We start from the raw sequence: 14720 nt of genomic DNA, 5'->3' as shown, positions 1-14720 counted from the left end.
AAAATGACTTTTCTATGTCTTTATTGTTTAGAATAAGCTGCACTGCTGAAACAAAAAAGACTCAATAATAATTAAAAGTCTATATTATTAACAGACTTAAGTTTTCTCTTTTAGTAAATGGTTCTGAGATGAACTTTATGGATCAAGCAGTAGCTGTGCTCCACATTTAGTCATGCAGGGACCTAAGATGACCTATTCTTCTGTCATATTCTACACTTGGCTTCCAAAGTTAAAAAAGCAGAGAGTTTTTAGTCTCTCAAGGTACTACGGGATAGGTTTGGAGAGGTATTACATGTCCGGTAAAACTTGTGGAAGAAGAATGAATTTCAGTGGACGTTTAGCTGTATATGCCGCTGTCCTCTTAGCCAGAAACAGGGTAGTTTTCTTTTTGGTATTGCAAAATTTCCAAGGCACTATTGATCCCCAATTATAAGGGGTTCCTAGAAATAGATATTTACAGAAAAATTTCATTTCTTCCTAAAAAAAAAAAAGTAAAAAGGAAATGGTGGAACATCAGCATTTTTACTTTGCGCTGGAGCAGGAGCATTTGACACCTTGCTGGGCTCATTATAAGCTGCCCTCCAGGCTGTAACTTAATAGGAAGGGGGATAGTCTCACTTGTACATTCTAAGCTAAGAAAGAGAGAGAAATAGCTATCATGTTTCAGTTAGAACACGAAGCCAGAATTTAAGTTTATGTAATGATACCTGATAAGGAAGAAAAGATACAGCTAAGAAAAGATGCTGACGTTGAGATTTGAGGGAAGGGCTTCCTTTACAGGAATTGTGCTTAATAGGTGAATGAACAATAGTAAAAGTTATAAAAGTGTCATGAGTATTTAGTGCATGAATTTAATGGCATTTTGTAGGTCATAGTCTAAAAGGAAATCCTACATTGTTTGAAAGATTCCAACTTACTGTGTCTTAGAATAAAAGTTATGTTTGTATGTTGTATGAAACCGAAACTAATCCACTAGTTCAGGGTATATTAGAAAGAATTCTTAGCTTAACCTTGTATAGTGTTTCCTTACCACATTGTTTACTTAATCACAATTTTTAGGTTTAGACATGTGCTTTTTAATTTTAATTTATCAGGCTTGGATATCGCTATTTAACAGCGTTAAATGTATTACTTTGCATTATTAGAAATGTTTTCCTTTCCTATTACTTTTCATGGTACTTACATATAATTATTATTTTATACAATGAAATGACAGATTGCTGTAATACACATCCTTGAATTTGGACACTACATAATTGTGAAATGTTGCAAGGCTTCAATTAAAGCATTGTTCTAAAGGGTTATACTATGTAATATATACATATATATGTAATTCTACAAGTGTATACTATTATTACTGATATAAACTGTACCTGACCTGGCAATGTCAAAACATAAAAGATCATTGTAGATCATGTGTCTTTTTCTATAGGCTTATTTTCCTTATCCTACACTGCAGTGGAGTAATCTGGTCTTGGTAAGCATATATTGCTTTAAAGATCGTAAAAGAAAGCCAACTTTGCAATGCTAGAAAAAGGTAGTTTCTCTTAATGGGGGAGAACAGTATAAGAATGAGCAGAGGCGAGGAAGATGGTGGCGAAGGGAGTGCATCACCCCAGTGCGCTGCATCACTGTGCGGGAGAAAGACGAGGTGAAACAGCTGAAGGCTATCTTGTTGGGAATTTCCAGTGAAATTGAGGTGCTCCAGAATCTAGTGGGCGGATTTCCATCGCGCGAGGTTCGGCTGCGGGGGCTCGGACGCGGGCGATTTCTCCGCACGGAGGGTCGCATTGCCTGATCGGCAGATAGCCCCACAGCTGGAGTCTGCGGCACGCGCTGGGAAGCGGCAAGGTGCTGGAGCGGGGGTGCAGCGATGCGGATTCTGGGGGCTCCTGCCAGTGATGCAATGGCCGTGCTTAGTACTGAGTTCTGGCTTTGAGACAGAGGAGAGAAGCGGTCCAGTTCGGTTCTTGACACTAGTCGGACCACGGAGGAGGACAGCAGCCGCCATCTTGGAGAGCTGATGTAATCATCCCTGTTTTCTACTGATCTCAGCTCATTCAGCTACGGAGCAGGTGATTTCAGGCTGGTATTTGCCTGCGTCTCGCAGACAGATCGCTCAGGCTCGGGGCTGGAGAACCAGTGGAGAATACTCCTAGGGGCTCGCTCCTGGAAAGGCGTGCGCCGGGCTCTGAGCGGCCGGAATCTGGTTCCCGGGGCTGCTTTGGCCCAGGGCTGGGGAACATGCGGAGACTGCGTGTTGAGGCCAGCTCCAAGTGGAGCGTGCACTGAGCTCGGGGCGGCTGGGTTCTGACTCCCGGAACAGTTTTGGCCCGGGGCTGGGGAGCCCGCGGGGACTGCGTCTTTGAGCCTGCTCCCAGCGGAGCGTGCACCGAGCTCGGAGAGCTTGGAGCGGCCGGGCTCTGGCTCCCGGAGCTGCTTTGGCCTGGGGCCGGGGAACCCGCGGGGGTCGCTCCTTGGAGCCTGCTCCTAGCGGGGCGTGAGCCAGGATCGGAGAGGCCGGGTTCTGGCTCCCAAAGCTGCTTTGGCCCAGGGTTGGGGAACCTGCGGTGACTGCTTCTCGGTCCGGGTCCTGCTGGGTGCTGTGGGGGCCAGGGGGGCAGAGTGGAGCTGCCGCCTGCGCCCAGAGCAGGCCAAGTGACCCGCCGGCATGGTATCACGACACCCCAACTGCAGCTGGGGCCGAAGAGAGTAGCCGCCCACGCCTAGAACAGGACCAGCGACCCGACTGCACGGTAGCCAAGTCACCCCATTTGGAGTAGGAGCTGTGCAGAGCCGCCGTCTGAGCCTGCAAGGTAGGCAGACCTGCGACCCACTGGTAGGACAGGCCCGGTAGCCTGCCAGCGTGGTGGACACGTAGCACCGAGGCAGTCACGTCACACTGGTTGGAGTGGGGGTGGAGCAGAGCCGCCGCCCGTGTCCGGAAAAGGCCCAGCGACCCGTTGGAGAGGCACTCAGGTACCCCCATTGGGAGTGGGGGCTGAGCAGAACTGCCGCCCGAGCCCTCAAGGTAGGCAGACCTGCGACCCACCAGCGGAACAGGCCTAGGGGCCTGCCAGCGTGGTAGACACGTCACACCAATTGGAGTAGGGGCCGAGCAGAGCCGCTGCCCACATCCGGATCAGGACCAACGACCCGAGGGCATGGTAGTTACGTCACCACAATTGGAGTGCGGGCAGAGCAGAGCCGCCACCCGCCCCCGCAGGGTGGGCAGACCTGCGACCGACCAGCGTGGTAGACAGATCACCCTAATTAGAGGAGGAGCACAGCCACTACCCGCCCTGCAAGGGAGATTTCCCAACTATACAAGAGCAATATAAATAAATAGGGGGAAAATTTCAAAAACACAACAGTTTCACCAAGCAGAAAGAAACGCGAGCAGTATGAAAAGACAAGGAAAGAAAGGACCACAAGCAATGCAGGTCAACTCAACTCTAGAAGAGGTAATAGCCGCAACAGATGGAATGTCAGATAAAGAGTTCAGGATATACATGCTTCAGATGATCTGGAGTCTCAAGGAAGACATGAGACAGCAAAATCAGACAATGAAAGATCACTTTGACAAGGAACTACATAAACAAATCCAGGAAGTAAAAGATCAATTACACAGGGAGATAGAGGTAATAAAAAACAAATAGAAATCCTAGAAATGCAGGAAGCAATAAACCAACTTAAAAACTCAATTAAGAATACTACCAGCAGAGTAGATCACTTAGAAGATAGAACATCAGACAATGAAGACAAAGTATTTCAACTTGAAAAGAACATAGACAGCTCAGCAAGACTGCTAAGAAACCATGAGCAGAACATCCAAGAAATATGGGATAACATTAAAAGACCAAACTTAAGAGTCATTGGGATACAGGAAGGCACAGAGCTCCAAACCAAAGGAATAAACAATCTATTCAATGAAATAATACGAGAAAACTTCCCAGACTTGAAGAATGAGACAGAATCCCAAATCCTAGAAGCCTACAGGACGCCGAATGTGCAAAATCATAAGAGATCCACACCTAGACACATTATAATGAAGATGCCCAACATACAGAATAAGGAGAGAATTTTAAAAGCTACAAGAGAAAGGAAGCAGATTACATTTAGGGGTAAACCAATCAGGATAACAGCTGATCTCTCAACACAGACTCTGAAAGCTAGAAGATCCTGGAATAACATATTTCAAACACTGAAAGAAAATGGGTTCCAACCAAGAATCGTGTATCCGGCGAAATTAAGCTTCAGGATGGAAGATGAAATTAAAACCTTCCATGATAAACAAAAGTTAAAAGAATTCGCAGCTAGAAAACCATCTCTTCAAAAAATCCTTGGCAAAACATTACAGGAAGAGGAAATGGAAAATAACAATGAAAACCAACAGTGGGAGGTAGGACAGTAAAGGGGGGAAAGTAATCAAAGAGGAAAACAAATCAGGTTTAGTAACATTAATAAACAAATATGGCTGGAAGAACAAACCATATCTCAATAATAACCCTAAATGTTAATGGCTTAAACTCACCAATTAAGAGACACAGGCTAGTTGAATGGATCACAAAACAAGACCCAACAATATGCTGCCTACAGGAGACGCATTTGATAGGAAAAGATATACATAGACTGAAGGTGAAAGGTTGGGAAAAATCATACCACTCATATGGACTGCGGAAACAAGCAGGAGTGTCCATACTCATATCTAATAAAATAGATTTCAAGCCAAAGTTAATCAGAAGGGATAAAGAGGGACACTACATACTGCTCAAGGGAACCATACACCAACAAGACATAACAATCATAAATATATATGCCCCAAACAATGATGCAGCTATGTTCGTCAAGCAAACTCTTCTCAAGTTCAAGAGTCTAATAGACCACCATACAATAATCATGGGAGACTTCAACACACCTCTCTCACCACTGGACAGATCTTCCAAACAAAAGTTAAATAAGGAAACTATAGAACTCAATAACACAATTAATAACCTAGACTTAATTGACATATATAGAATATACCACCCAACATCAAGCAGTTACACTTTTTTCTCAGCAGCACATGGATCCTTCTCAAAAATAGATCATATATTATGTCACAGGGCAACTCTTAGACAATATAAAGGAGTAGAGATAATACCATGCATCTTATCTGATCATAATGGAATGAAACTGAAAATCAACGATAAAAGAAGGAAGGAAAAATCATGCATCACTTGGAGAATGAACAATAGGTTACTGAATGATCAATGGGTTTTAGAAGACATCAAGGAGGAAATTAAAAAATTCTTAGAGTTAAATGAAAACACAGACACAACATATCGGAATCTATGGGACACATTGAAAGCAGTTCTAAGAGGAAAATTCATTGCTTGGAGTTCATTCCTTAAAAAAAGAAAAAACCAAGAAATAAATGATCTCATACTTCATCTCAAAATCCTAGAAAAAGAAGAGCAAAACAACAGCAAGAGAAGTAGAAGGCAAGAAATGATTAAAATCAGAGCTGAAATTAATGAAATTGAAACAAAAGAAACAATTGAAAAAATTGACAAAACTAAAAGTTGGTTCTTTGAAAAAATAAATAAAATCGACAGACCCTTAGCCATGCTAACGAAGAGAAGAAGAGAGGGAACTCAAATTACTAGCATACGGGATGAAAAAGGCAATATCACAACAGACACTTCAGAAATACAGAAGATAATCAGAAATTATTTTGAATCCTTATACTCCAATAAAATAGAAGATAGTGAAGGCATAGATAAATTTCTTAAGTCATATGATCTGCCCAGATTGAGTCAGGAGGATATAGACAACCTAAACAGACCAATAACAATAGAGGAAATAGAAGAAACCATCAAAAGACTACCAACTAAGAAAAGCCCAGGACCGGATGGGTATACAGCAGAATTTTACAAAACCTTTAAAGAAGAATTAATACCAATACTTTTCAAGTTATTTCAGGAAATAGAAAAAGAGGGAGAACTTCCAAATTCATTCTATGAGGCCAACATCACCCTGATGCCTAAACCAGACAAAGACACTTCAAAGAAAGAAAACTACAGACCAATATCTCTAATGAACCTAGATGCAAAAATCCTCAATAAAATTCTGGCAAATCGGATTCAAAAACATATCAAAAAAATTATACACCATGATCAAGTAGGATTCATCCCTAGGATGCAAGGCTGGTTCAATATACGGAAATCAATAAATGTTATTCACCACATCAATAGACTTAAAAATAAGAACCATATGATCATCTCGATAGATGCAGAAAAAGCATTCGACAAAGTACAGCATCCCTTTATGTTCAAAACTCTAGAAAAATTAGGGATAACAGGATCATACCTCAACATTGTAAAAGCAATCTATGATAAGCCACAGGCCAGCATCATTCTGAATGGAGAAAAATTGAAGGCATTCCCTCTAAGATCTGGTACAAGACAGGGATGCCCTCTCTCACCACTTCTGTTCAACATAGTCCTTGAAACACTGGCCAGAGCAATTAGACAGACGAAAGAAATTAAAGGCATAAAAATAGGAAAAGAAGAACTTAAATTATCACTATTTGCAGATGATATGATTCTATACCTAGCAGACCCAAAAGGGTCTACAAAGAAACTATTAGAGCTAATAAATGAATTCAGCAAAGTGGCAGGATATAAAATCAACACGCATAAATCAAAGGCATTCCTGTATATCAGCGACAAATCCTCTGAAACGGAAATGAGGACAACTATTCCATTCACAAAATCCCCCCCAAAAATAAAATACTTGGGAATCAACCTAACAAAAGAGGTGAAAGACTTATACAATGAAAAGTACAGAACCCTAAAGAGAGATATAGAAGAAGACCTTAGAAGATGGAAAAATATATCCTGTTCATGGATAGGCAGAACTAACATCATCAAAATGGCGATATTACCAAAAGTTCTCTATAAGTTCAATGCAATGCCAATCAAAATCCCAACAGCATTTCTTGTAGAAATAGATAAAACAATCAGGAAATTCATATGGAAGAATAAAAGACCTAGAATAGCAAAAACAATGCTAAGCAGGAAGTGTGAATCAGGTGGTATAGCGATACCAGACTTCAAACTATACTACAGAGCAATAGTAACAAAAACAGCATGGTACTGGTACCAAAACAGGCGGGTGGACCAATGGTACAGAATAGAGGACACAGTAACCAATCCACAAAACTACAACTATCTTATATTTGATAAAGGGGCTAAAAGCATGCAATGGAGGAAGGATAGCATCTTCAACAAATGGTGCTGGGAAAACTGGAAATCCATTTGCATCAAAATGAAACTGAATCTGTTTCTCTCGCCATGCACAAAAGTTAACTCAAAATGGATCAAGGAGCTTGATATTAAATCAGAGACACGGCATCTGATAGAAGAAAAAGTTGGCTATGATCTACATACTGTGGGGTCAGGCTCCAAATTCCTCAATAGGACACCCATAGCGCAAGAGTTAACAACTAGAATCAACAAATGGGACTTACTCAAACTAAAAAGTTTTTTCTCAGCAAAAGAAACAATAAGAGAAGTAAACAGGGCCTACATCCTGGGAACAAATCTTTACTCCACACACTTCAGATAGAGCCCTAATATCCAGAGTATACAAAGAACTCAAAAAATTAGACAATAAGATAACAAATAACCCAATCAACAAATGGGCCAAGGACCTGAACAGACACTTCTCAGAGGAGGACATACAATCAATCAACAAGTACATGGAAAAATGCTCAGCATCTCTAGCAGTCAGAGAAATGCAAACAAATCAAAACCACCCTAAGATACCATCTCACTCCAGTAAGATTGGCAGCCATTATGAAGTCCAACAACAACAAGTGCTGGAGAGGATGCGGGGAAAAGGGTATACTTGTTCATTGTTGGTGGGACTGCAAATTGGTGCAGCCAATTTGGAAAGCAGTATGGAGATTTCTTGGAAATCTGGGAATGGAACTACCATTTGACCCAGCTATTCCCCTTCTCAGTCTATTCCCTAAAGATCTAATAAGAGCATGCTACAGGGACACTGCTACATCGATGTTCATAGCAGCACAATTCACGATAGCAAGATTGTGGAACCAACCTAGATGCCCTTCAATAGATGAATGGATAAAAAAAATGTGACATTTATACACAATGGAGTATTACTCTGCATTAAAAAATGACAAAATCATAGAATTTGGAGGGAAATGGATGGCATTAGAGCAGATTATGCTAAGTGAAGCTAGTCAATCCTTAAAAAACAAATGCCAAATGACTGCTTTGATATAAGGGGAGTAACCAAGGACAAGGTAGGGACGAAGAGCTTGAGAAGAAGATTAACATTAAACAGGGATGAGAGGTGGGAGGGAAAGGGAGTGAGAAGGGAAATCGCATGGAAATGGAAGGTGATTCTCAGGGTTTTACAAAATTACATATAAGAGGAAATGAGGGGTAAGAGAAGAATAATACAAGTGGAAGAAATGATTTACAGTAGAGGGGGTAAAGAGAGAAAGGGGGGGAGGGGGGATAGTAGAGAATAGGATAGACAGCAGAATACATCAGACACTAGAATGGCAATATGTAAATCAATGGAAGTGTAACTGATGTGATACAGCAATCTGTATACGGGATAAAAATGGGAGTTCATAACCCACTTGAATCAAACTGTGAAATATGATATATTAAGAACTATGTAATGTTTTGAACAACCAACAATAAAAATTTAAAAAATAAATAAAAAAAAGAATGTGCACATCCTGACCTGGTCATTGTGTGCAAAGGATCTGTGTTTCAGTTCACCTTTGTGCCACCCATGAATGTGAGGTTCCAGAACACCAGTGTGGCACCTCACAGATTGAAAGGGAATGCAGCATCGTGGTCATAGCAGGCGATAGTTCCGTTACTATGTTATATCAGGATTGTCAGACTGCATTAGGGGTGTTGTGTTTTATTAATAGGCAGTACTTTAAAAAGGATACTGACACGTCGATGAAGGGGGAGGTGTGTCAAGAAGGCGATAAAAAGATGTTGAGGTTTCATATAGGAAATGATTCAAGGGGCTGCATGTTTTCAATCTGGTGAAAAGAAAGCAAAGGGAAAGTAAGCTATTTGTATTCAGACGTCTGAGACGGTATCCTCTGAAGTTAGTCGTTCTGTGTTGCTTTAGAGCAAGGAAACCACTCTAAGATTGGGTAGAATAGGTCAGCAGAATTCAGCTCAGTGTAAGGAACGGGTTGTCCTTCTGGCTGTTGATCAGTAACTACTTCTTGGAGTACAGGACTCCTGTGTTACCAGAAGAACAGAGGCAGAAGCTAGAAACCACTGGAGGACCCACCAGTACTGTGGGAGCCTGGTGCTGGAGAAGCCATGGAGAGGGTGGGGTCCAGTGTCACTGGAGCCTGTAAAGGGATTACACCAGAACCAGGAAGAAACCCCTTTCCTTCTTCAGTGTCCCTCCAGTGCCCTCTATTGACAAGACTTCACTGCCAGCCCACAAAGGAAAAGTACTTAAAGGCCCAGATCCATTTTCACAGAGCAGTCACAAGGGTGAATTTAAAGCGGACAGGCAATACATTGGTAACCATTAATGGTTTTCAGTGATATTGGAGGGGTGAGGTACCACCTCAGCACCTGTGCAGCACTTGAAGGTGGCGACTGCTGCACCTGAACATGGCCAAGATGGTCAAGTCAAGGTGAAATGGGAGACAAGGCTAGACCATGGTCAGGGCACTAGTATTGGAGTGATAGTTTACCAGAACAGAAATCAAGGAAGCATCACTTGGCTGTTCCAGGAACTTAGAATCCAAATCAAACATGGATTACATAAGACATGGAGATCTGAAAAATTATGAGGTTTACACATGTGTGAGGAAGGTAGACTAAAAATAGGAAGAAGCCAAGAAGAGGATTTGAATAAGGGAAATTGGGACCTAGGACTGACCCACATCAAAAGAAGATGAGGTGAGGTGATCTTGATTCCTACACTTCCTTTTATCCCCCGTGTACTCAGAGGTCCCGTAGGTACCCAGCTTTGATATCCATCACAAAGTCAAAAGCTACTGAAGTTTAGAAATTGATTCACTGAGATGCCTAGCTAAAAATTAGCCAGATGCCATCCATCCCTTGCACTTCCCACTCCTGCTTTGCCACCTTCTTTGCCCATCAAGAAAAAGTTTTGGATTGTTACAGTGCAGTAACTACTTAGTGGGAATGGTCTTGTTTTAGGCTTTTATTTTTATAGAATTATTAATCTTTCTGTGAAAGGTTTGGGTTTTGAATATGTGTGGGGAGGTTTTGCCTGGAAGCAGTGTCATCACTCTGCCCATGACTGTCGCTTAAGCTTGGCTGCTCTGCTCTCAAGTTATGGGCCTTCTTTCCATATGAATTCACTTTATAATGAATCCAAGCATATTCATTTAATTAGTTTATTCTGTTTAGTGAGACTGCCATTTAATTAACGAAGTTGGCATTTGTGCCAGTGAGTAAGCCTTGTAATCAACAGTAATTGTAATGCCTGCAATTGTGGGAAAACATCAAAGTCAAATCTTTCTGGGAGAGAAATTTTACCAATGGAATGTACTGGGTTAGGAGGAAATATCTTCATATTTATGGCTATGTATTTAAAGCTTTAGGCATTATAAAAAAGTCTTTCATAGGTGCAATAGTGACCATTAAAATTGGTGATATAATGTTTTGTGTAGTAATGTTCTTGATTTTGAAACTTTAGAAAACAGCTTTGTGGTTTCCACCTGTCACTTTGCTTTTCTGGGAACTTCCTTACTCTTATCTACATGATTCAGCAGCATTGGCCATCTTAGTACAACATGACCTTCATTCAATTTATCACCTGACCCAGGAATATGGAATTGAGTCTAGGATTCCTAACTCCACCAGTGGCCCTTTTGAATAGTGGAGTCTTACCTGAAGTTGTTAGGTAGTGACCATGTTCTATCATACAGACCAGAGAACAGTGAAAATCAATTCACAGTAGCATGCAGAATAATGCTGATGTACAGAGTGGAGGAGAATAAAATATGGATCAAGAGGACTCCCTTGCCCCAGTATTACTCTCTAGTCCCTAATTACAGTCCATTCCCAAGGTTTCATTGAATCCTTCTATTTAGGCTCCATGAGAGACATGCTTGTGTCCTTTGGGTAAATTTCCATTCTTGCTTAAACTAAGTAAATGTTTATTCCTGTGGTACAAATAATAAATATATGTGAAGTAATGAGACAAAAAACTAAGATCTTGGTAGAGAGTGGGCAAAGGACATGAGTGATTCTAAAAAGAGGAAAAAGATAAATAAACATATGAAGAAAGATCAGCCTCATTGGTAGCAAAGAATTGCAAAAACAATAAGACAAAGGAAAACATTTTCTTTTGGGGGGAGTGGTTATCAGATTGGGGAAAAAAAGGGATACTAGTGAAAGCATAAAGGATAGCATGGTATGGAAACTCCCTAGACTGCTAGGGAGAGTGTCAAGTGATTGTATAATTCATGGTCCCAACAGGAAACAGATGGCCCACTCAGATTAGGATAATTAAAAAAGAGTTTCCATACAAAGGATTATTCACAGAGATGAGGGTATAGGAGAACCATTAGGGATGGTGCAGTAACCTGGGACTGATATAGGTGGGGAAAGAGGTGCCAGAAGGAGTTAGGGCCATAACCCTGAGTCAAGGGCCAAGCCAGATACTCATAAATTATTAATTGTTCCTTTAAACATTAACATTATAACATTTATTAGAACTGAAATTGTAAAATTCTGAATCCAGGCTAAGACTTTAGTGCTTAATGAATGAGCAAGCCCATATATACATATTATATTCCCAGCTATTGAATTCAGCACCCCCTTCATTTCTTTAATAATAATATATAATGATAGCTCATATTCAGCATGTGCCATACACTGTCAAAAGCTCTTGCCTGGGAGGAAGTGCCAGTATTACCGCTGTACTTCTATCAACTGATGAAGCAACCAAGGCCCAAACCCCACCTGTCTCCTGTAAGACCTGAACCCCCAATAGCTAGTCTGCTTTGTTGTAGAGGTATGTCTCTTACTTTGAAAACAAACAAAGCATTATCTCTTCAGGTTTTGATTATGTTGATTCAGTTGAAGAAGAGCTTCAGATGTTGCTAAAACTTGATTCACATTTGAAAATGAATGCTTGAATTCCATAAGAATTATGCAATTAAATTTTAAAAGATACCACAAAGATGACCTAGTCATACTAGTTTCATGTTAAAGATATAAAAGTATAAAATTTCTTAAAATTTACTTTAGAGGTTCCAAGGAAACAGATAATTAAATAAACTGCTGAGTAAAGTTCCACGTGTACTCTTTTTTTCTGTCAAAAGAAGCAGTTGGACCTTGAGTCTCCACAGCAGAGTCAGCCACGACCCCAGGAAGCCAAGAAGATGAAGAGATGAAGAGCTACCCACCTTCTGCAGCAGCACTTAAAACAGCTTCTGCTATAGCCAATGTCACCAATTATGACCAGGAGAAGGTTACAGGACTCACAGTTCTCTGAAAAGGATGAACCGTCTTACCAAACTGTTAAAAGCCATACAGTCTCAAAGAAAATGGACAGGAGAATACAAGAGGCTCCAGCAGTGGCAAGTGAAGATCCTGTAATTAGCCTATGTAGCCCCCCTCTAAGAAACCCAAGATCTGATTCAGCTTACAAAACCAACGGAAATACTAAAATGAGTGAATTAGAAACGGCCAGTGTCCTGCAAAAGGTCAGTTCTCCAAAGAAGGAGAAACCAAAGATGATGATCAAGATAGCTCTTACAGTGATGTCACTACCATAAAGGTCAGATCCAGGGATTCTTTTGAATCTGGAGATCAGCTGGTCAGCATTCAGAATCACTTTGGAGATTATCACAAAGTCAAAACTTCACAGCTTATGAAAAACAATCTTCAGTTCTGAGCTCAGGATATATAAAAAAAAAAATCCTCAGGAATGTATTGAATAAAATGTAAGAATGAGGACTAGGATGCAAAATGACAGTGTTCAGAAATCAGCGTTTAGAAACCACTCTCCATCAACATCCAGCCAGCCACCAAATGACTGAACAAACAAATCTTTTGTCTAGAGGAAACGGGGGGGGGGGGGGGGGGGGGGGTAGTGGCTGTTTTAGTTACTCTCGCCTTTGGGAGATTTTGGTTCCTTCATACTTCTGAGGTAGGAACCACTGCTATTCAAGAATTCCAAAACCAGATGCAACAACTTATGACTAAGTACCAAGGTCAAAATGAGAACCTGTGGAAAAGGAGCCAAACGTTCCTGGAAAAACATCTTAATAGTTCCTATCCTTGGAATCAGCCTTCTGTCTTGCTGCTCACTGCTGCTCGAGATGCCCAAGAAGTGCTTAAGTGTCTGAGTGAACAAATTGCAGATGCCTATTCTTCCTCCCATGGTGCCCGTGCCATCTGGATTGATGGGACAGGCAAAGCTGCTCAAGACAGTGATGTTGTCAAACTAGAGGTAGATCGGCAGCTGAGCAGTGGATTCAGAAATGGCCAGAAAGCCGCATTGGTACACCGCTTCAAGTTGCTGCCTGCAAACACTACTTTGATCTTCTATAAATATTGTGACTATGAAAATGCAACCTTCAAAGATGTAGCCATTGTTCTGACTGTCCTATTGGAGGAGGAGACACTTGGAACCAGTCTAGGCTTAAAGGAAATTGAAGAAAAAGTGAGAGATTTCTTCAAAGTCAATTTCACCAACTCTAGCACACCCAGATCTTACAATCACATGGACCCAGACAAACTGGATGGGCTCTGAAGATGAATTTCTTACTTAGTCCTGCCTGTCAACCAGAAAATGCCCTGAAAAGGGAAATCTGCTTCTAATGGGTGAAAGAAGAGAAAATCATGTCTCGGGTTCTGAGAATTTTTCAATACTTTGTATCCAGAGACAAAATTCAGAGCACTTTTTGAAAGAACTGGTTTCTTTTTAAAGGAAGTTCATGGATCATCTGAATCATTTATTTAACCTAATTATCCGTGACTTGTGAAAATCATTTCTCTATTTCTATTGAGAGCTGTGTTAAGGGTATTTAGGAGAATAAATTATATGCATCCTGTAGAGGATCTGTTTTGGTTCTGGACAGTCTTTATTGCTGCAGTGTGCCAGTGAGAGGAGTTAGGCTCCTTTCCAAGGAACAGTCCCTGCTTTTTAACTTAGATTTCTCGCGTTTGTTATTAGTAAGGCAGCTCTCTGATTATAACCACAGACTTTCCCATTATGGTTCATTTTATACTGTTGAGGTGTGAGTTTCCTAATCAGCTTCTGCTTGTAGGAACAAAAGTAATGAGAAGTCATCTGGTTGTGTATTTCTCTTTTGTTTTTGGAGGGTGAGGAGGAGGAAAGAGAAGAGAGGAATTGTGGAAAATACAACAGAAGAGAAAAAGCCTTCAAGATGAAATTCTTGATTCTCCCAAGGATTTGTAAAGCCTATATACCATGAGGTTTAATATATTTGTTCATTTGACTGTTAAGGGCATGTAAATTCAGAGCAGTTTATTTTAGACTTAACCAGAAGTTTAGTTTTTTGTTTGTTTGTTTTTTAATAAGCAATATGGTTTCAGAAATTGGCACACAGTTTGTTAACCAGCCATCCTGGGCTATTGAAGAAGGGTTTAATTTTCTGTTTGCCCATTTTTTTTTTTTTAGTCTAAGTCCTTTTGTGACACTCTGACACA

The 14720-nt window shown here is 40.9% G+C and overlaps 1 protein-coding gene and 1 pseudogene across 2 annotated transcripts in view; both read left to right on the top strand.

Moving 5' to 3' along the window:
- The window catches only part of MCUB (mitochondrial calcium uniporter dominant negative subunit beta), a 117133-nt gene that overhangs the window by 13019 nt on the left and 89394 nt on the right, over nucleotides 1-14720 (top strand).
- On the top strand, nucleotides 12427-14203 carry LOC308654066 (torsin-1A-interacting protein 1-like; annotated as a pseudogene). Its single transcript has one exon. The product of its transcript is annotated as a torsin-1A-interacting protein 1-like (transcript).

This window comes from Spermophilus citellus (assembly GCF_964194105.1).
Source record: "Spermophilus citellus genome assembly, chromosome: 8".
In the NCBI taxonomy this organism is placed as follows: domain Eukaryota; kingdom Metazoa; phylum Chordata; class Mammalia; order Rodentia; family Sciuridae; genus Spermophilus; species Spermophilus citellus.
Note: the sequence above shows the minus strand (reverse complement) of the source record. Positions and strands in the feature narration are given on the sequence as shown.